Here is a 23422-nt window from a genome sequence, read left to right as displayed (position 1 = left end):
CCAATGACCCAGACACTTTGGTTTTCTCCCACCGGAACCATAAATGAAACAAATGATCGGCCCCAGTGTATGTCTTGGGGTATGGGAGGTGAATGGTACCCTAGAGCTTTTATTCCTCCTAAAATCGCTGCTGAAAGATGTAGAGGAGAAATGATCATATTTCTTAATCAATCATTCTGTAAGTTTGGGGCATGCACCTGTGTGCTGTGAGCATATCTGTGAATTAATTTCCTATCCTGTGTTGTTAATGTTATTAATCCAATTATTTGAAAAGCTCTTTGCAGAAATAGAATGTGATTTATTGATAAGAATGTGTAGTACTCTGAATGCTATATCATATCAGGTGATCAGCAGGTGAAAACTACCCATCTAGAGACAAGAAAGTTCTGTTAGGGAATTTGGTGTCCCTGCACATCAATCAAGTCATAAAGCTCTGTCACTCTCTCCAGCAGTGACATAACTTATTAGCAGCTGGTGTCCCTCAGATACATGAGTCCTGCCCCTTTCAGAGGTGTAAAATATTTCCATTTTGAAATATACAACCAGAATATTGATAATTAGAACTGAGCAGTGAATCTACCAGTACACACTGCTTTGGAGCATTCATGAAACATTTCTTCTTAAAAAGCAAAAACTGGTGACCACCATCCCTACTGTTACTTTTCCGGTGAGAGTATTTGATTTAGAGCAATATTTTCACACCTCTTTTCATTACATCATATACACATCCTGGAGACTGCTCAAGGTTAGGATTATCTTACTTGTATTTCCTTCTATAGGTTTAAACATTTAAACCAGTGGTTCTCAACCTTCTGGCCCTTTAAATACAGTTCCTCATGTTGTGACCCAACCATAAAATTATTTTTGTTGCTACTTCATCACTGTAATGTTGCTACTGTTATGAGTCATAATGTAAATATCTGATATGCAGGATGGTCTTAGGCGACCCCTGTGAAAGGGTCGTTCGACTGCCAAAGGGGTCGCGACCCACAGGTTGAGAACCACTTATTTAAACCAATGACATTATATCTCAATTTTGTGAGAACTTGTATACATTACACTATTCGGGGTGCTGGGGGTTCTTAGCTGAGCATATCTTTTTTTCTGGGTATTGCTCACCAAAAAAAAAACCCAAAAACAAAAACAAAAAAAACCTCTGAATGGGTGTTTTTTCCTCTGTGTGTTGAAGAGAATTCAAAACAGTGTGTCGGCTAGCCAGGTTTTGCCAGATCATCATCTACTCTGAGGTCTAACCAGTTTTCCTTTGCTACTGCTGCGTGCTTACAGCCAGGGGCGGCAGCGCTTTGTCCTACCTGCCACTCTGGTGGCTGCTGAATGTGGTGATCACTCTGCTGCGTGTTTGCCTGCTGATGAAGCTCATTAGACCTTGAGCAGCTGCTCAAGTCCATTAACAGTCACTTAAGCAGCAGGTTGAGGAAGCTGTGCTGTTAGGAGCTAAAGGTGGGGCTGAGAGCTGGGAACAAGAAGCCTCAGTGCCAGCACCTGCCACATAGTCGGTGGAATGTGTTTTGCCAAAGATGTTCTATCAGGCTCAATGGTTCATTTTGCTGGCAGCTGTTATATATTAAGTATTTGGGTAAAGTAGAGTCAATTCTAAATTCTTGTTCATCCTTTAATGTACAGGAAAATGCCATACAAATCTATGTGTATGCTTCTTGTCCTGTTTGGTCTCAGCTGATAGTTGACTGCTCCTCAGTCCTAAACAGATCCTATTAAAAGCAAAGACAAGTGAATTGAAGTAAGCCAGCAGACCAGATGCATCTAACAACCTACACAGCATCTCAGGACTTGAGCTTCGCAAAGGCTCTATTTTAAGATCCAGTACTTGTTTTGCTTGTTTCAACAGGAGGGTAAGAGGATAAAAAAAAAAAAAAAAAAAAAAAAAAAGCTTTATTGATGGAAAGTGGAAGCTGCTAGTCCCCTCACCTCCTCTACTCAGCAAAACTAAAAAAGAAAGCAAGCCCATTCAATTCCTAGCCAGCTCTTTAATGTGCTAACATCAAATGGGCAGTAGACATTATTTCCAAGTGAGAAGCAAAAGCTTTGCATCACTTAAGTTTTCCACTATTTCTTCCCACTTTGTGTGTGTGTGTGTGTGTGTGTGTCTTTAATTCGGATATTTGAGGAATCACCTTCAAATGGCTTTCCGCACATTAAAAAGAAAAAAAGCCACCTGGGATGAAATATCAGCATCTCCTCTGTGGAAACACGGGTCCTGTTAGCTGCCTCTCCGTGGCTAATTGGGAATTATACCGTGTGCAGTGTGCTTTTCATGATCTGAAGCACAACCAGCTACACCTAGACAAGTCATTATTAAATTACCCATGTTATCAAAGAGGCTGCAAACGCGGCCAGCAGAATGGGCCGTAAGATTGTCTCCTCGGAGTCATCACTCAGCGATAAAGGGAAAATTAGGCTGAGAAAGCTCCAGCCTCCGGGCGTTTTCCCCAGTGATGAGGTTACGCCCTGAACAGTTAGTTGTCAGTGCGGTGGTGCCGGCCACACCTGGCAGGGGCCGCAGCGCCTCTTCCTGAGCCAGGGCTGTGTCTCCGCCTGGAGAGCTGCTCTGTGCAGCAGCCGCGGCGGCGGCAGCAGAGGGAGCCCGGGAGCTCTGGGCAGAGGAGGCGGGCGATCGCAGCGTCGGTGCTGCATTCCCCAAAGCATTGGCCGCGGCCCGCGCTCTGGGAACTTCCCCGCACGCACTCGGCCGCGCTGCTCCGCACCCTCAATTGTTGCTGAGCCTTGGCGCTCGTCAACAAAGCAGCTGATTTTTGCTTTCTTAGAGATAGGGATGAGCAATGAGCTGCCGGAGGAATTTGGCAATGAGGAGAGGGAAAGGCAGTTTCGTGCCAGCAGCTAAGTTGTAAAATTGCTTTGGAGGCTGCCCGGGGGAGAACGTTAGCGCTGAAAAGAACAGACACCGTTGCAGACCAAAGGCATGCCTGATTGCACTTGAGTCCGATCGCTGGGTCGCAGCCTCTGCTCCTGCTCTAACTCCTTGGGGCCGAATAAAGGCAAGGAGACTAGAAACACGAATCGCAAGTGGTATTCCTGAAAGGAAAACACATATACTCCAAAAGGAGGGGAGGAACCGCTTAGCTGGTGTGTACACTTTTTTTTAAAGGCGAATCCCTCAGGTATGTTCTCTTTCCCCGGTATGCGCTGCCTTATCTGCATGTGATTTTGTGTGTGTGTGTGTGTGTTTGCCTTTTCTTGCTGATTTCTTCTTCTTCTTTTTGGTAGCACTTTGAATCACACTATAGACCCCGGGGTTCTACTAATGTAGCTGAGGCATTTGTAAATGCTTAGTTGCCCTGTGTTTATAATAAGGATGGTTCTATTAAGGATCACGGACTTCTCAGTCATTGCTTTATTTTGAATGCAGAGTAATACATGATTGCTTAGTTTCCGCTCAACTTTCAGGGGAATGTCTGTTTCGGGGAAAACAGGGATGGGATAAAAGGCTGGGATATTTCCCAATCTCTTGGGATTTGGGGGGAAAATTAGAGCCAAACAGAAAAAGAAAAGTTCAGGGCTTTTCAGGAGGGGTTAAAAGCCAAGATGTCATAGACTAGCTGTGTATCAACCAAGTGTTTTTCCAGCTCAGCATTGAGTCTGGAGCAAATTGAGCTTTTCCAGAGGTTCTGCATTTTGACCCCTTGATCAGTCCTTTAAGATGAAGATCCTGCAGATTTGCTTTCAAGAGATGAATTGCTTAAATTGGGAACTTGGCTCGGTTTTACAGTTGTTCTGTGGTGCCGAAGGAGGCAGTCTAAAAAAAAAATCCCTTTGCTCCAACAGCTTGAATGAACCCTAACTTCTGCAATTACATCATCGATATACTTGTATAATAAAGAGAAAGATATGGCAACAATAGTGATGTTGGCTGCCTTTAGGACCTAGGCTGAGATGACAAAGCTTAAAGTCAATTTTCCTTCTGAGGCTTTTAAAGAGAAAAAGGAAAGAGGTGGGTGGATAACACATAGAAATGAATTTTTAGAAATACTCTGCATTTCTTTAAAAAGCCAAGGAGATAAGTTTGTCTCATTTTTGAATTAATAATAAATGTAGTACTTTTAAAATAATGCTATTTTTTACACTTTAATACATTATTTTCATAAAGTGGGTAAAATTGGTAATAAATTAAACACATATGTATTAAAATTAAACGAGCTTTACAGGAGGGGAGAAATAAGAGGAGGGAAAGTTTGCTACATTTTTATATATGTCAAAATATTTCATAGATATCTTAAGTGTTTCACTAATACAAATAGTTGATGCCAAAACTCTAGGACCCTGAGTTTTAAATATTGTTGGACCTACTTGCTTATGATTTAAAAGCCCAAGATGCAATAGAGGCAAATAAGATGTAATTATAATTTGTGCACACTGTAAAGTAAATCACCACCTTGCTCTTTTAAAAGGAAAACCTTATTTTTGCCAAGTGGTAGCTATCTGGAGCACTGAATTGGGCCATGAGGAAATCAGTGGTTTACTATACATTACTATAACAACAACAATATCACAATTGTTATAAGTAACTGCAAGCAGTTTTTGGGCCAGAAGATTGTTTAAAAGATGAACAGAGTCGAGTTTACATTCATTAGTAGGGTGTGGAAAACATTGTATATTTGTCTTCTCTGTTGACGTATGAGGAGGGCTTTAATATCTGTAGATGAAACACTAAAGCAATGATACAACAGTACTTTTACGGAATCCATTAAATGATTGCTTTCAAAGTAATAAATAAACTGGGCTAAGATTCTTTTAAAGAATATCTGAAACACTCAAACAAAAAGTTGCCTTTTCAAACCACAGTGGAATTCTGTTGAGAGTAATTTCAATAGAAATATGGACTTGGACTTGAAGGTCAATAAGCAGGAATGGGTTTCTTTTCTAGCATTTGATTATTTGTTGTTAGACTTCCATCATCAAAATTTGGAATTTTCTTCCAGAAATCATCATCACCATGTGTTTAGACAAATCTACGCCTGGGTGAACTATGAAGTAAACATGTTAGATAGCCAAAATAATTCACTTTCCATGTGCTTATTATTAACAAAGTAAACTTTTTTTCTAGGCCATCTAACACCTTTCTATGGTTGCTAGTCTTTAAACGTGAAGCAAGGAAATACCGGGTGGGGCAAAAATAGCGTTACATTTATAGAGTGTGCAAAACATTTTATTCTTGCATTATTATTTATTAATTATTGTATTATTTCCCATATGAACAGCTGTAAACCTACTTTTGCCCCACCCTATTTGTGATATATAGTACTACTTGCTTCAGAACCCATTAATCATTAAAAAACAGATGACAATTGTGGTGATTCCTCTTGCAGACAAATTTGTGCGTGTGTCGGGGGGGGAGGAGGGTTTAAGGGCCAGCTTAGAAGGGAATGTTCTGCATGTCTTTGTTGATTTAGGGCAAATCTGTGATTTTGAATATCAGTACACTTTGGGCATAATATACTTTTCCCAATGCTCCAGGCATTTTCATTCTGTTGACCATCTCAGCTAATGCAGTGCACATACCCTTCTTTGAGTTCTCTGGAGCATTATGCCACCTGTACATTATCTTCCAATTTCAATACTATCTGCTTCTTATTCATTGTTTTTATCCCATCGTTTTTACTACATAAAGACTTTCTCTAGAATGGTTGAAAAATGGGAATCACCTTCTCACCTGAGGAAAAATATTTCTGCTTTGCAGCTAGAAATTTTGGACATTTTAAATACATGCCAAATTTATTTCCAAAATGCACTTGGAAAGAAAGAAGCCACTTTCTGACTATATTATGGTTTATACCTAATGCTAACTTATTTGAAAACAGACATTTAAATTAATATCACTCAAGCACCAATGGCAAATTTAAGGGATTAAATTTGTTGGTGCTTGTTGTTACAAGTAATATCTGGATCTTAAGTTGTCTCTGCTTGAATGGTTAGGTTCCTATCCCCTTCCAGATTAACAAAAAGGTGTGGGGTTATTAATAGCCCTCAGTCTGCAGGTTTTAAGCACTCAGTTCTGTAGTCTCTATGGAGGTAATGGATGCTCCACTTGTCGTCTTTTAAGGCAATGTTAGGAGGACAGATGTTATTGTGACCTCTAGATCAAAAGTCCTCCAGAGGAGAAGTAGAAATGAAGACACAAAATCATATTCTTTCTCTTGTGAAAATGGCTGTGATCCAAGGGACATAAATCTTTCCTATCTCTTGCATATCCCAGTTATATTGTACAGTTTGGACTCAGCCTATAGAAATTATTGCAACCTTGATACAGGAAAACATTTTCTTACATAGGATATTAAAAAGTACTATGTGAAAATAAATGCTGGTTAGCAAGATAGAAACTCAACATTATAAATTGTACTCAGAGCTTTTCAAGTATGAAAAAAAAGTAATCAGAGACGTAATCCAATGTTTTCTTGTCTTTCTTAGACCTTTACAACCTTACCTTTAGCCTATCTCCATTCCCAACAGCCAGTCTCCAGTGGCCCAACTCCTATGTTCCAGGTGAAACATGCTTTGTTTCTCAGCATTCTGGATCTTGAGAATCTGGGTGCAATGTGTTTGTGTGTTTTTTATAGACAAAAAGTGTTTTGAGTGAAAAGATTTTGCTCCATGTATTTTATAAGTTGAAATGACTTATTCTAGAAGTTACTTTTTCAGGCATATTGAACCTAAGGGAAAAGAAAGAAAGAGAAAAAAATAACTATCAGACAGGATGACTGTTTCTATCTCACAGGTTGGAAGAACCGATGGCTTACCATAGGCATGATCACTGAGGCATGTTTCTGAGACAGGGACACTGTTGATCTGATCATAGACAATCTGGATAAAGAATGGATGTGATTTGAATCATGTCATTGTTAAGTGGCACATAGCTGAGAAAAACCTAAGCAATTCCCTTGTCTATCAATGAGAACTATTTAGTCAAAATTGCCAATGAAATAAAATAGAGAATTCATGCACACACTCCAGCAGGAGTCTAGTGCTTTTGCTATCTAGTAGAAGATCACTGGAATTAGTCAAATACTGGCTCTGTCTCCAGCTGGCTGCATGAATGTGGGTTGTCACTTTCTAAGCATTAGTTTTCTCATCTGTAAAAGAATACTATTTGTTTGATGATCACAAAAAGCCCTCCTAGTTTTTAGACTCAGAAATTCTATAAAATCTACATGCTGTAGACTCTGTAGGGTTGATTCAATTTGAAATGTCACTACAGAATTACTTGACGCTGGTTTGCTTCTCTCGAGGCTAGTGGTTTGTAAATATCATTGAGCTGCCCGAGATGCTGGAGAAACACTATTAATCTTTTTGTAAATTTTCATAAATTTGTCAACTTGTTTTCCTTTGTACAACTAGGCAATGATAAGTATTGACTGAATAATATTTCACTTTAGCTGGATATTTTGTATAAGGCCCTGTATATGGGGGTCATAAAATATTTGCTGCACTTGGATAGATGTTGAAATGCTGCCATTTAGTTACAAGAAACAAATGGGTGTTTAGGTAGTTAGCCACTCACTTTACTAGTCATTCCATAGAATAGTTTTAAGAAATATTTTAATTGATTTTTAGAGAGAGAGGGAGAAACATTGATGTGAGAGTAAAGCCTCCATCAGCTGCCTTCTGAACGCCCCCTCCTGGGATTAAACCCACAGCCGGGGCATGTGTCTTGACCTGGAATCAAACCATTACCTCCTGGTTCATGGGTTGATGCTCAACTACTGAGCCACACTGGCTGGGCAAGAACAGCTTTTTTTTTTTTTTTTTTTTTTTTAAATAGCAAATGATAAGACATAGATCTTGATAAGTAAACACAACAAATTACAATAACTACATACATCAATTGCTGTCTTTCTCCATTTAGCCTTGAATGGGAGCATTCTCTTGATACTCTCTGTCTACTCTCACTGAGGGGATTTACGTTACATGCCTCACCAGGGTCAAGAGATACTACTTCTCTAGTTTCCCCCAAACAGCTGCTTTTTCTGATTTCCTCCATCCCTTAGTCTCTGTAGTCATCCTTACTGTCTTATTCTTCCTCACGACCCCTATTCAATTATTCACCAGATCTTGTTTCCTCTTTTATACATCTTTTCCAGCCATGCTTCTTTCCTGCTCCTACTGACATCACCTTGGTTCAAGTTCTTATCACTTGATGACTGGAATACTGCTCTAATCTTCCAATGCTTATCTGTTCTGAGCTTCTCCTCTGAGCATCTGTTCTGCATACTACTGCCAGATCCATTGTCCTAAAATGCTTTAATCATGGCACATGTCACTCCTTGCTCAAAAACTTTCAAGTATACCACCTTGTATATGAAATAAATCCAAATCTACTTTGTGTGGCAAAAAAAACACAACAATTTTTTATAGCAAGATCCCAGACTGCCTTTCTAGCTTTCTCTTACTCTAGTTCTTTATCCACTCTCTGCTCCAATCAAAACATTCTTCACAATTTCCAAATCCTGAAGGTTTATGTAATTCTATAATACCAAATTATTTGCACAAATTATTCATTTACTGATACATACTTTCTTGGGAGATTTCTCCTTTCGTCTTGACCTATAGTTTAAACCTTTACTGTTGTAACTTAAAAAAATTCCTAGCAAGATTATAAACCCATTAAGTACAGTATCTGCATAAACTTTGTCAAGTTACTTAAAATTTCTTTATCTTCTCAACTATAAAATAGCATTGCTTCACAGTTTTCATGAGCATTAAATTAAATAACATAGATTAAGTGCCCAAAGAATTCTGCCTATTACTAATTATAGGTATGTTAGTATTCTTCACTATCTTGTGTATAGAAGGTGGGTGCTCAATAAATTTGTTTACTTCTATATATAATTTGAATTCTATAATATCAGTTATTAGAGGAAAAGACTAGTAAAGGAAGGAGAGAGACTGGTGTACAGAGTAGGAAATAATAATAAAAAAATAAGAGAGGAAATGTCAAACATCTACTGAAAGGCAAAGGAAGTGTAATTTTAAGAGGGGTGGAAGACAAACTATAGAGGGGAGCAGCCTGCCTGCCTTTAGGACAGAACCATATCACATATAGATCTTTGTCAATTTGCAGTGGGTTGTCTTCCTGTTCTTGATCAGGGGTTTTGAGACTACATACTGCCTTTTCAATTTGGTGTTTATAGAAAAAATACTTCCTTCACTAGCTCTGTGTCCATAGCCTCCCTCACTTTCTTTGATCTAAATCTTCCCCTTTTAACTTTAGCTGATAGTCTAGAATGTGTTTTACCTCTCTTCTATTTAGTCCTGAAGCATATCCAACTTGCGTCCACATTATTGGTTTTTATCATCCTGGCTCTTGTTTTATTGCATCTAGCACCCAATAAAGTCAGCAATAGCCACAGTTGTGGAAAGAAATCCAGAGCATCCCTCGTGGTCTTTTGTAGTTTCCTAGAAGGAATTCTTAGTGTATCTGCTTATTCTATGTAATAAAACCCTAATATGCAAATTGACCTAATGGTGGAATGACCAGTTGCTATGACATGCACTGACCACTAGGGGGGCAGATGCTCAATGCAGGAGCTGCCCCTTGGTAGTAAGTATGCTCCCACAGGGGGAGTGCCGCTCAGCCAGAAGCCGGGCTCATGGCTGCTGAGTGCACCTCTCCCGCCTCCGCTGTAAGCTGGTGATAAGGAGCAACGGGTCCTGGACTGCAAGAGGGATGTCCGCCTGCCGACTTAGGCCCACTCTCTGCAGGGTGCAGACATCCCTCAAAGGGTCCCGGACTGCGAGAGGGCGCAGGCCTGGCTGAGGAACACCCTCCCTCCTCCAGTGCACAAAATTCCATGTACCGGGCCTCTAGTTCTCAGATAAGAGGCAGTGTGGCTGATTATATAGATGCTTTCATCTGCAATTTTTCCAATTGGAGGAAAATTTCCCCACAAAGGTTGAATGAGGAGTCTAAGAAAAATCTTCCCTAAGTTTCTTGGTTAAGCTTGAAGTCTCTAAATTCCTGAATAATGATGTTAAGAGGAGGGAATGTCCATTAGTTGGGACAATATGTATCAACTCTAGAATCTATTGAGTGAAAACTTGAGCTTGGCCTTTAAGTTTTTCTTGTGAGTGTCTGGATTTTATATTACCTTCCTCTTAAGACACTTGAAACTATAAGACTTCATGAATTTCTCTCAGAGTTGGCTCCAGCTGTCTGTCCTTTAGGCCCTACCCACAAGATATTACTTGCTGATTGTTGTGTATGGAATATAAAACTTCCTTCCATGAGAATGGAGAAGATGTTTCTTAGAATGCAGAAAATTAAAAAAGTCTATCAGATTTGACACAAGTTTCAAGTCTCAAATTTAATTACAACTGTGAAAATTATAGAGGCACCAAAAAAGTAATTGTCAAAGTACTTACAGTTTCTGAATATCTGTTTTTCAATTATTTCTCAGTTAATTTATGTTTCATTGTGAACCCAATCTCTTAGTCCAGTTATCTAAAACTCCTATAGGACAGATGATTTATTGCACTGCTTAATACCAGATAAAATATACCACAAAGTAAAGCCTGTTCATATTTTAATGCAAAACATTTGTTACCATATGTCTGTGAATATTAATGAGTGCTAAAACCAAGCAATATCTAATGGAGAGATACTGTAAACTCCTATTTATCAGGAATTCAAAAATTTTTAAACAACTAATTTGTGGAAATAACTTTCACAATAGATATTTATGGGTGATGATACTACTTACAGATTAAGTTAAGATGCCATTTTCTATCTGTACAATATTATTATATTTAGTATGATGGCATGGCAGATTCTCAAGGTTTCCGTTTAGTGCTTTCTACATTTTAAACTACTAAATTATGTTTAGTATAATTGGTCATTATTCACTATTTTTGAATTATTTGAAATTCATAAGTAGATATTGTAGAGAAATAGGTGTTTTTTATTTAGTAAAATAACCATGTTAGTGATGAGGGATGGCTGCCTGGGTAATTAGAATTCTATTGATTTGGTATGGGAGGTAGTATAAATGACCTTTTGAAAGTAAGTTAACTTCTATATGGATTGATTATTAGCACTGAAATATTCTGACCCAAGATCACAGCCCTGGATCCCAAGACTTAATTTTGCAAGAGGAAAACAATTGGTCATGAAGAGAAATAGAACAGCAATTACTGTTTTGCAGAATCCATCTCTTTTTCCAGAAAAGAAATTCAAAGACAGCAGAAATTAGATCATCAAGTCTATGCTAGAAAGAAATTACACTTTTATATTTCTGAGTACTAGCACTTTTATCTTAATTACATTTTGCTTAGATTACTACTGACATTAGTCTGAGGGTCTGGAGGACTCAGCAGGTGGCTATAGAAGAAGGTGGGGCAGGAGTGTCATAGACAGTGGAAGAAAGCCAAGCTTGGACTTGAAACATGTCCACAAAATTTACATTTCAGAAATCCCAGCACACCAAGGTGACCGTGTTTACATTTTCTACTTCGCTGTACGCCTTAGGCTACCTGAGGGACCTCTCTTGTTCCTCCTTTCTGATGGAGAGCTGTATATCCTGCCTCTTGAGCTGCTGCCTTTGTCCTAATTAGACCAGCTAGAAAACACTTGGAGTCCAGGGGATTCCTTCTGGGTTAATTACAGGGCTGTGAGCAGCTTTGCTGGAGAAGTAAAGCAAGTTCAATTTCAGACAAGATGTGCCTGTGTGCTTTAATGTGTGATGACCTGTGCAGAGGCCCAAAGGCTGGGCTTTCCTGATGCCTCTCTCTTTCACCATCTAGTCCGCTCTGCGTTTCCAGTGCCTGTACCTGTCTTCTGTTCACTAGATTGTGAGCTTCTTGAGGGCAAGGTGGTGCCATTGTTCTCTGTACTGCAAAACTGGTAGTTTATTACTTGCAGAGTGAAACATAACAACAAAAACAAAAAGCAAAACCTCTGGAAAATTACAGTGATTCTGATGGAATACACAAAACAGTTTCCTGTGTTTGACATTATCAGTAACAAAAGATAGTGATTAAAAGAGTTTTTCTTCATATTTTAAAGGAAAAGAATGACATAGATTATGATGATTGACCAGAGAGACTATTTCAGGCAGAGGAAATGCTTGTGGGTAAATGGAAATAACCAGTTTTTGTGAGTGGAGAACAACAAATTGTTTTTCTGATGTTTAAAATGACTTTGGGTACTTTGCTAAGCTCAACAAAAGAAAAGTGAAAATGAATAAAAAGAGGACCTGCCATCAAAAGCTTTTTTACTTATTGGGGGAGAAAAACATGAACACAAATTATTATACAAAGAGTGAATTAAAGGAGGGGCATTTGCAGAAATAGTGAATGTGGACTAAATATGAACTACAAATGGAAGGAATGAATTATAAGATTCAGATTGCAACAGAGGTAGTCTGGTGAGGAGGCAATAAAAGTATATTTTGTTCACGCAGAGAGGTAAAGAGATGGCTTGGGTTAGAGCAGAGACCATGTGGTGAGGATTAGGGCTGTTTGTAGGTCTGAAATGCATGGAATAGGCACCAAAGAGTCACTTTGTGGTGGAAATGGTTAGCAAGGAAATACTCTTATTTATTGAAATATTTTGTTTAAAAAACTCTCCCTGTTCATTCTGCTCTTACAGATAGAAGAGCATATTGCTGTTTTTTTGTTTGTTTATTTGTTTTTGAGACTATTGATGTTTTGCTCACCATTGTATTCTCCCAAACCTAGTGCAGATAATAACACTTAGCTGGTGATCAATAAATATTTGTTGGGGGAATGAGTAAAGTGCTGATATCTCCACAATATAATTATTTTTTTAAAAACTTTTGAATTATAATCTAAATTTTTAATTGGTTTGATTTTTCTTGAATATAACTTTCACTTCTTTACTAGTAACCTATTCTGTGTAGAACACCATGAAGATATGGGGATTAGAAAGAATTGTCTTTCAAAGGAGGGGCTCATAACCTTATGAGGGAGAGAAGCCAGATACAGGTGCCATGCTTGGTGTGAATAAAACAGAGCAAACTGAGCTCTTTCCCTAATGCCAGCATATTATTTAATATTTTGGAATTTGTTAGATAAATAACTCCCCTTCAAATTGTGATTACATGTTTCTTATCCGAACATTATGGCTCAATTTGCATTTATCAATGAAGACAGGGTTATGCAACCTCAATTACAATCTTGGAAAACTGTCAACAAATTCTGATTAATAAGTACTACTCAATTGTTGAGAAAACTAGCAGTCTTTCTTGGTTTCTGCCTAAAATAACATAATTCAGGGATAAAAATGGAAAAAATATTATTTAGTCTAAACAATTCCTAAACATACCAAAAATCATTAAGTAAGACAGAAAAAGTGACCAAAGAGTAGACCTGGTTGTTGGGAACAACATTTATTTACTTCACAAACTTTGTATTTTTAGGGCAAGGCATTTCTGTACTTCTCAGCTCCTAGGCTCAGACCAACCAACTGATAGCTCCATTGGATGGCTAGAAAAATGTTTGATTATTCTAAATTCCATATTTGAATACAGCTGGCAGATGGAGAATCTGCCTTGGAAATGAAATTTCTAATAAAGATTCATCAAGAATGGTATCTCAAGTTCTGTACAAAAGAGGGTCTTTTCAGTAGAAGATTGACTACATTTTATTTACCATATTCAGTAGTATACTTAAGTGGATGATCGGGCAGTTTAAATTCAAAGTTTGTTCTCTCTGACATATGTATGCATTATTTTTCCATTTCGCAGGTTACCTGTATAATTAGTGATGAAGGTGAAGTTTTTGGAGTTTCACATCCTGCATTCAGATGTAGATATTACCACTTCCTAGAACTGTGGTGTTAGGCGAGGTGCTCACTTGTGCCAGCCCAAAATAGTTCCTCTCTATGACAGGAATATTATAGTAAAATTTTTGGAGGAACAAAGCAAGCAAATATTAAATGGCAACTATAATTATTTTTCTTTGTTAACCATTAGCTGTCTCTGCTACTTGTGATATATTGTGAAAATAAAGGTTATATATTGTGTAGATCTGGAGTTACATAGTCTGCAGGTCAAAACTAAGCATATTCAGAGACAGTATGGAAAAGCTGTGGGCTAGTATTTGTGGCAGTCCAGAAACCAAGACCACCTTCAGTTGAGGGCCATTCCCAGAGGTGAACTCTGGATTGAGCACCGTGGTCCTGAAGGTATCACACCTTGACACCCACAAGTCTGCCCTGTATGCCACTCAAACCCACTTGTTTTATATGGCAAGTAAGACCATCTGGGATAGCTGGCTGGTCTCTTACATGAAGAAGGTTATGGGCAGGAACTAGAGCCCTTGTAATTGTAGCTGCTCTCCAGACCACAACACATCATCTCCCTGCTAAACCTCCCATTTCAGGTACCCCTCCAGTGACCAAGATTATCATTCCTGAATGAGGCCCTCATCATTTTGCTATTTTTATCCATTTACCATCACATTAGGAAAAGGATTATGAAGAATTTCCTCAGTGGCTTATCTGGGTGCTAAACATATTTCTCCTTGGCCCTATAGTGTAAGTTCAGTCCTACATTCTCCTAATAATCAGAGTCAGTTTCTCCTGCTGTAAGTCTAAAGTGACCAGATGACAATTCTATCTTAAGATTTCATGATACTTTCAGTATGTGTCTTCATAGAAGCAGTTCCCCCCATGGAAACCAGGAGCTCCCTGTTGCACATCCACTACTGTGAAATAGTCCCCTTAGTCTAAGATGAAAGTATGTGGGTAGGGAAGGCAAATTTATATCTGGAACTGTGTGGGTCCAGTTAAAATGGAGTACTGCCCTTTCCAGAGTAAAGGTTCAATGTAATCAATTGCTACATCTAATCAAGTGGCTTGTAGATTTTCTTGAAAGATGTTGTTGTATTAAATGTTCAGCATCGGTCTCTGTTGCTGTCAGGTTGGACATTCAGCAGTAGCTGTGCCTCGATCAGCTGTGGTGAATAGGAGTCCATGCTATTGAGTCCATGCATACTCTCCATCTCGACCACAACTGGTCAACCTATTCTGTTTTCTCGGTTATTTATCGCTACTTCCAGGTGGATACTTTCTGGTGAGCCTCAATATGCAAACACAGAAAATTTCACATTTTGAGCCCTTTCCCTTAAAGCCATTCACCTGCTTCTTCTCTAGCTCTCTTTGACCCTGATTTTCCAATTTTTCTTTTTATGGGCTCCTGATAGATTAGACAAGCGATTCACCATTGTTCTTGAGTCCACATGTATTCTTACCATGGGCCACTTCTCTTTCCACACAAAGTGGATGCCCAGATAACCTGTCTCAAATTCTGTCCATTGGGCAGATTTTACTTCACTACTGTGTTTCAGTGACATGCTGAGTGGGACTGTGTATCATAGTCCATTTTCATGCACTCTCACATATTGAGACACCCACATACTGAGATAAGTTGTCCAGACTCTAAATCACTATGTTTAGACTTCTTCCTTCTTCCCTTAGCTGTTTATAAGGGATATATTTGACTCCCCCCAAACCTAGTTGTTCTGTAGTTGTTCTCCAAGACTCCCTGCAGATAGCAAAGTCTGCGGATGCTCAAGTCCTCTATGTAACATGGCATAATGCATGCCATCAGCCTTCCACATTCATAACATCCCAACCATGAACCCAAAACTGTACAAGTATTTATTGAAAAATATCTTCACATAAGTGGACCCACACAGTTCAAACCTGAGTTGTTCAGTTGTTCAAAGATCAACTGTACATTCTCTCTCTCTCTCTCTCTCTCCTACCTCTGTGTGTGTATGTCTCTCTCTCATACACACACACACACACACACACACACACACACACACACACTGAGGGAGAGACACTGCTGCAATTGTAATGGATGACAAAGGTCTAGGCCACATCCTCATGCAGCTTACCTGTGCCCTGTGACCCTGTCCATGCCTGATAGTCCCAGCTATACAATTTTTATTTTATGGTGGATTCCTATTGGGTTTACCCAGTGTCACTATTTGATGGGTTGGACAGAACTCAATTCATAATAGGTAGTTCTGGCAGCATGGTTAGTGGCTGCCACATATTCAAGTTCTCTGTCTATATTCAAATCCAATTGCAATCTGAGAAATATTTTTTGAATAGATACTAGGTTTCCACTTCATATGGCATAAACTCTATCCAAAAAACCGGGGTCAACATTTGATTCCCCTATTGTATCTCACCATAAATTCCACAAGGTGACTTTCTTACCACAGATATCTCTGTTTACAGAGTGTGAACTATATCAGCCTTTTGTATCACCAGCCTATGAGTCAGAATAGCATTCTCACATATGGATTATATGATTTCCAAACTTGAAAAGGAAACCACACTTTGGATGTGAGAGGCAATGATTTACTTTTTACTTTGGAGGTGATATTGACGTATTCTCTAGTCTACTTAACCCTAAAAAGCTGGCTTTAAGTTGCTTCATTGGTGCCACATCATGATAATTGTACCCAGCTTTTTCTGATAGTTAAATACTACCTAACCTCAGTTGTTTTGGTATCCTATTATTTCCATTGTTATTAGAGCCTGTTTCTATAGCATCCCTGACTTATAGAGGATAGTCACCACTGCGATGCTCAATGATGTCACTGAGAAACTTACCATTACTTATCACATTGGTAAATGGTATGTCCTTTCATGGAACATTTTCAGCTGGTGAGTTTTATGGTTTTATGTAGTATATCCACTCTATCACAACTACTTCTCAGAGACTTATGATATCTTTCTCTGTTATTTGCCATACTATTTCTACCAAGTGCAGGCCATTGTTTTTTCCAAGCTTCAAAGAACCAACATAGCTTTGTGTTAATAGTGTCTTCAATAGTCCTTGTCAGGTGTTAAATTCAATATAATAGGAGAGTGCTTCCATAGCAATAAATTCTTCCCTAATTAAGTTTATATACTTCCCCATTGATCTAACATCCACAGAATTCAATTCATAAGTACTTTCTTAGTTCCTGTTGGTGCATATATGTTGGTGGGACCCTATAATTTCTTCAACATACAGTCTCTTTCCTCCCTTAACAGGCCGTACATTTACAGCTAGATTATGTGGTGACTTTGCTCTTGTTATTGTTCTGGAGGCCCATGGGGATGTTTATCATAGATCTTGATGGAGGATGCACAGCTTTTCTTGCAAGTCAGAGACTTCTGTATTGTCTTCAAATGAAGGTGGAGTACTAATCACTAAAAGGGAGAAGCAAGTCACTTTTGTGGTCTGGGATTCAGGGAAGCTGAGGATTCAAGAGTTCTAAATAATTCTGGCCAGTGTTGCTCAGTGGTAGAGCATTGACTTATGAATCAGGAGGTCACAGTTTGATTTCAATTAAGGCACATGCCAAGGGTGTGGGCTCGATCCCCAATGTGGGGCATGCAGAAGGCAGCCAATCAATGATTCTTTCTCATAATTGATGTTTCTATCTCTCTCTCCTTCTCCCTTCCTCTCTTAAATCAATAAAAATATATTAAATAAAAAGTTCTAAGTGAGTTAACCCACATGTCCTCATCCCATAACTCACAGTCCCATTATATTAAGGCCTGAACTTGGCATAGCCATCCTACCTAAATTGAGGAATCTTCTCTGGAGCTCTACCTCTCTGATAATCAATTCCTGGGTCTGGTGCTCAGCTTTTCCTGCATTTGTTGCAAGAGGTGAGAATTTATTTAGCTGATGACATGGCTTTCCAGTTGTCTTTACACTAAGCCATAAAGTGGTGATTCATCATTCTTCGCCTTTTGTTCTTAGTCTTTTGTTGTCTTTGTTTATTACATCAAGAGATTCCAGAAACAGCTATTCTATTCCAAAATGCTAATCACTTCCTCTCTTCAACCTATCAAATAACATGGGACATTGTATGCATGAATTCATTCCCTTACACTGGTATCCCACTCAGTCTATCAGAAGTGCCTATTTTAGCAGTTGGACTGCTACAGTACACACAGGCTATTCAATTTTCCACATAGCATCAGTGATTAGGTTCTCATTGCTAGTCCAAGAGGGAGGATCCAGATAAAATATCTCAATTTAGAGTCACTTCCTCAGTGCTCCCTTGACACCAACTTTCTTAACCAATTTTCCCTGGGAAAGAGACTGTGAAACAGAGATATATGTATAGAATTTCTCTTGGATTGGGTAGAGGTGGGAGCTGAAATGCAATGTATTTGCAACAGAAGCCTCAGCCAATCTTACAGAAAACTCTGATGCGGGGATGGCCCTGTATTAAATCAACAGAGCATTTGAACATCTATCAATTAGTGCTAGGCATTTGAGCACTTACCAATTAGTCATTCAATTTGGGCTGCCCCAGAGGAGGGGAATAACCCGTTGGCCATGGATCATCCTCAGAGTGACTCAGCTATGTGTCTTTGGCAATAAATACAACACTCAGCAGTTGGAGAAATTAGTGACTTAGTCCTGAAGGGGCTATCTGTGTGGCACACTTACAGCTATGCCACATAATATATTTCCATTGATTCTGATGGTAGACTTGGATGGGAGGCTGAAGTGTAAACATTTGGAGTGAAGGCTGAGGATAGATTTGGATGGGAGGCTGAAGTATTGAAATTACATTGGTCTTAATTAAGGGTATACAGAACGTGCGTGCTCCCTGGGGTACCCTTTTATGTTGTTCTCCCACCTAAGGGACAGAAGTATATTTAGAGGGTTTATTCACTGATTACTTTATTAAAATATTTTAAATGTTTCACAAAATTAGCAGATGGTATCAAAAATAGTCTATCTCATTTCCCACAGTATTCTTCTGCATCTTTGTTTTCTAACTGTCATCAAAACCTAAGTGAAGGGTCTGGGCTGAGTTAGGATCAGGAGAGACAAAGACAGATACAACCAGAGCTTGAATCTTAGAACTTACCTTCTGTTGTGTTAAGGGGCTTTGGGAAACCTGAATTTAGATACATGGACATTACATATGTTTACCTCTGTGGTTATTTAGAGATATACAAATTTTTGTGTAGCCTTCTTAATTTCTTCCTATTTTTTTTTTCAATTACAACAGCACCTTGACTTGCCATTGATCAAGTTACCAAATGCATTTGTTGTGATTATTTATTTCCAGATGCACTTTGAGGTAAGAGCTGACTGATGCTAAGCATGTTCAGTTTTAAGTTGAAGAGACTTTACACATATATTTTAGTATTCCATAATAAAATATAAGAATTTTTAAAGAACTTTGATAATTGAATTTGTACAGGGCACATATATTACCTATCATTATATAGAATGGGCTATATCTTTGCTGAACAAGTTAAAATAGGCATTGCTATTAGGCATTTTAAAATGATTTCTTTATGGAATTTCTTTAAAAGCAGCCTGTGATTTAGGAAAAGGATGAACTTGCAGCTCTGTTTAGTGAGACATTAATTTTAATTTTTAGCTATAAGTATCACATCCATTTTGCTTGCAAGCTTTGAAGCATGAGTAATTGGCTTTCACCCAAGAGTTAGAATCAAGTGAAGTTCCATTGTGTGAGGAGAATTGCACTGGATACTCTAATGGAAAGGGAGGGGGGATACTAATTATCTAAGCATCTGAGTTTTGGTCCATTGCCACACTGCACAAAATTTATTAAAATTTTAAATTCTTGCTTTTACTACAGAACAAAGACACATCTAGAGTTGTGCATAATCAGTGAGGTGAGAACAGCTAGGAAGTCATGTTCATAATCAAGTGTAACTGTCTGTGGTGAGGATTAAGTAATATAGTTTTTTAATGAATATAATATAATGATTGGAATATTTTAGGACCTACATAAAAATGTTTAATTTTTTTTGCAAATTTTCTTTTCTAAAAGAAGATAATGACCTGAGGTGAACATTGGTGAGGGTTTGAACTAAAATGGTAGCTCTGGGAGTGGAAAAGAGCTATAGGGATGGGAGAAACTATAAACTTAAGGCCTGTAAGGTAAGTTTGGGACAAAGCAATAGAGGAATTAGTGGTGAAACTGGAGTTCCCATTTGTATAAATAAGAACATGTTGGTTTTGTTAATAAGTACTATATGAGAAAGTTAGAGAAAATTACCATGTAGTGAAGATGAATTTGAAATATTGAATTTGAGATGATAATGATTTTTCAGACAAAACTGGTCAAAACACAAATAGGAACTAATACAAAAAGAGAAGCTAGATCAGTGATTCTCAACCTATGGGTCGTGACCCCTTTGGGGGTCGAATGACCCTTTCACAGGGGTCACCTAAGACCATCGGAAAAACACATATATAATTACATATTGCTTTTGTGATTAATCACTATGCTTTAATTATGTTCAATTTGTAACAATGAAAATACATCCTGCATATCAGATATTTACATTATGATTCATAACAGTAGCAAATTTACAGTTATGAAGTAGCAACGAAAATAATTTTATGGTAGGGGGTCACCACAACATGAGGAACTGTGTTAAAGGGTCGTGGCATTAGGAAGGTTGAGAACCACTGAGCTAGATGGAAGTATATTGATTTGGTAGTTAAAAGAAAGGGGAGTAAAAGAAGTCTGAAAAGAGGAAGAGAGGCCAGTGGAGGGTGTTGCTAAGACTTGTTTCTAAAGAAAAACACTTACTTAGACTGATATCTCTCCATAATTAGACAAAACTAATAATGGCCCCACACCTAGGCCTAAACAGCAATCAGAAACAAAGGGGTCGCTTCCTCTGTGCCCATATTTTCTCTCATTCCTGCTTTTCACCATTTGTCTGCACTCTTTTCTTTTTTTAAATGTTTTTTTACTGCTAAATTTTTACAAAGTTTAAAAGTTGGCTTGTTCAGGTCAGAACTTTATGTTGCTCTGTTGTCAAAATGTCTGTTTCAACTTACAATTCCCAAGAAAGAAAACATAATTGGCCCAGTTTTTATTATATGACCACTCTAGTCAAAATAACTGTGTCCAGAGAGAGGCTCAAGTAGGCCCTGTTGTCACAGAGGTATATAGAAATGTTTAAAGAAAGACAACATGGTTAATGGTTTCAGATGCAGTAGGCAGGGTGGGGAAGATTATACAAATATTATCCATATCTCAGAAAAGAGAAATTTTAGTAGACTTCTGGGTTGGAGCCAGACATCAAGAGATTGAAGATGAATAGACTCATGAGAAGGTGCAGACAGCGGGTCTCCTCTATGCTTTGGAAGAGTCAGTTGGAAGTTGCAGTAGCCTGAGAAGGTGACAACATTGAAGGAAGGCTGAAGGCTGTGCTGTTTGTTTGTTTTTCATTTACAATAAGATACGATGTGAACATGCTTATTGCTTGGGTTGGATGGACCCTCGAGAAAGAAACTTCAGATGTGATCAAGAGAAGATATAATTTCTGAAGTATCATCTTAGAGGGGATTCAGTTAAGATCACAGGAGGATATATGACCCTTGAAAAGAAGAGATTCTTGTATCTTAGCAAACAAAGCGCATTAAAATGAATATCTTTCTGAGTAATTGTTCCTGTTGGATGACAGGGAACCTCTGGACAGCTTCAGTCTGTCCCCAGAGGCTTTTCTGCGTCAGCTAGAGGATTTCCAAACAGATATGAGAATTGCGACTTGGCCTTTTTGATGAAGCTGAATGTCTAAATAAGCTTTGTTCCCTAACTATATTGTCTTCTGCTTAGACCTTTGAGTTCATTGTTCAACACTTTTGATGTGTTTTGCATGTTATGAAATTGCACTAAATTCAGCAACTAAAAGAAGACCTAATTTTTATAAAACAAACAAGTAAACCGGTTTCCACCATTCCAGGAAATTGCTTCTCATGTGCTACTTCCATTATCAAAGTACATGTTCCATTTTTCATTTTTCTTTTTATATTATTTCACTGGAATAAGATTTGTAAACAGTGAAATGGAGAGATCTCAAATTTATAACTAGAAGAATTTATAAATGAAAATATACCTACTACCCCAATTAAGATATAGAGCATTTCTATTATCCCAAAATGTTTTCTCATGTTTCCTTCAAATCAGTCCTCACCCTTCATATGCAACAACTTTTCAGATTTCTATTATCATAGCTTAGTCTTGATTTGAACTTAATATAAACAAAATCATAGAATATTTACTGTTTTGTGTCTGACTTCTTTTGCTCTATATAATACTTTGAGATCCACGTGTAATAGTGGCTCATTCTTCTTTATGCTGATTAGTGTTCCATTATTTTTAATATACTGTAATTTGTGTATCCATTCTTTTCCTGAGGGATATTTTCCTACTTTTGAGATATTATTAATAAAGTATCCATGGAAATTCTCATACAAGTTTGTTTGAAAAAATATGCCTTGATTTTTCTTGGGTAAATACTTAGGAATGCAATTGCTGGGTCATAGTGTAAATGAAGGTTTAATTTTATAAGGAACTGCCAAAAGCTTCTAAAGTGATTATCTTCTTTTACATTGTTCTCTGTACTGTATAAAATTTTAGTTGTTCCACAGCTTCTCCAGCATTTGGTGTAGCTGGTATTTTTATATTTTAGTTACTTTTGTCGGTATGAAATGGTATCTCATTTTGTTTTTTAATTTGCATTTTTTTCTGGTAATTAAAATAATACCATAGAACACATTTCCATGTGCTTATTGGTCAGTTAGAAGTTAGTCTGAAGTTACTACTAATTATTAACCTATTGTGTTGCTTTTAAGGATGTGCTCTTGGCATTAGAGTTAATTTTGGGGCAGGTAGAAATAATAAAACTGAGCAAAAAGAGCTAGCAGTACCTAATCATCTGTGAAGCATACTGTGTGAACATGTTTTTATTGAGACACTGAAAGTGCAGAGCTCTTTAGATTTCATTAATTAGATGTGTGGACATCTAATCAATGTACCAATTTGCCAGCAATATTCATAATTTCTTGTTATAGATTTATTTAGTGTAATGGACCCTGAAGCCAGTTATTTTGGGTTACAGTTCTTGCCACATCACTTCCCACCAAAGTGGCTTGGGGCTAGTTACTTAGGTTCTGTTTCTTCATCTATAAAGTGGGATTAATAACAGTACCTACTGCAGAGATTATGGTCAAACATCAATGTAATAGTCTATACAGAGCATTCAAGAGAGTGTCTGGCACATAATAGACAAAAAAATAGAAAAACATGTGCAAAAGCTATTTTTGATAAATAGTTTAGAAGAATAATTAAGGAATAAATTTCATGGTTCAGACAATTACGACAGGAAAAAAAGATGACTTGAGTAGTTAAATTTTCATGGAAAAGTTTAGTTTTGATCTGTCCTCAATGGTTGAAACCAGGGGACACTCTAAGAAGAGTGAATAAACCACAAAAAATAAGCTTAGTGGATCCATGAATGGTCCAGAGTACAGGGTATGCAATAGTATTTAGTAGGAGATAAAAAAAAAAAAGGAAAATGACATTTAAGGAAGGTAAGATGGAAATC

The 23422-nt window shown here is 37.9% G+C and overlaps 1 protein-coding gene across 1 annotated transcript in view; it reads left to right on the top strand.

Moving 5' to 3' along the window:
• Window positions 1-2760: 2760 nt before the first annotated feature.
• Window positions 2761-23422, top strand: part of UNC13C (unc-13 homolog C) — a 525683-nt gene continuing 505021 nt past the window's right edge. The window contains exons 1-2 of the mRNA XM_070422420.1: window positions 2761-3158; window positions 19054-19125. The gene's annotated coding sequence lies outside the window, so the exon portion shown is untranslated. The remainder of the gene's footprint in view (window positions 3159-19053; window positions 19126-23422) is intronic.

Source organism: Myotis yumanensis, unplaced genomic scaffold (assembly GCF_028538775.1).
Source record: "Myotis yumanensis isolate MYYU_CA2020_CCGP unplaced genomic scaffold, mMyoYum1.0.hap1 SCAF_1, whole genome shotgun sequence".
NCBI classification, from domain to species: domain Eukaryota; kingdom Metazoa; phylum Chordata; class Mammalia; order Chiroptera; family Vespertilionidae; genus Myotis; species Myotis yumanensis.
Note: the sequence above shows the minus strand (reverse complement) of the source record. Positions and strands in the feature narration are given on the sequence as shown.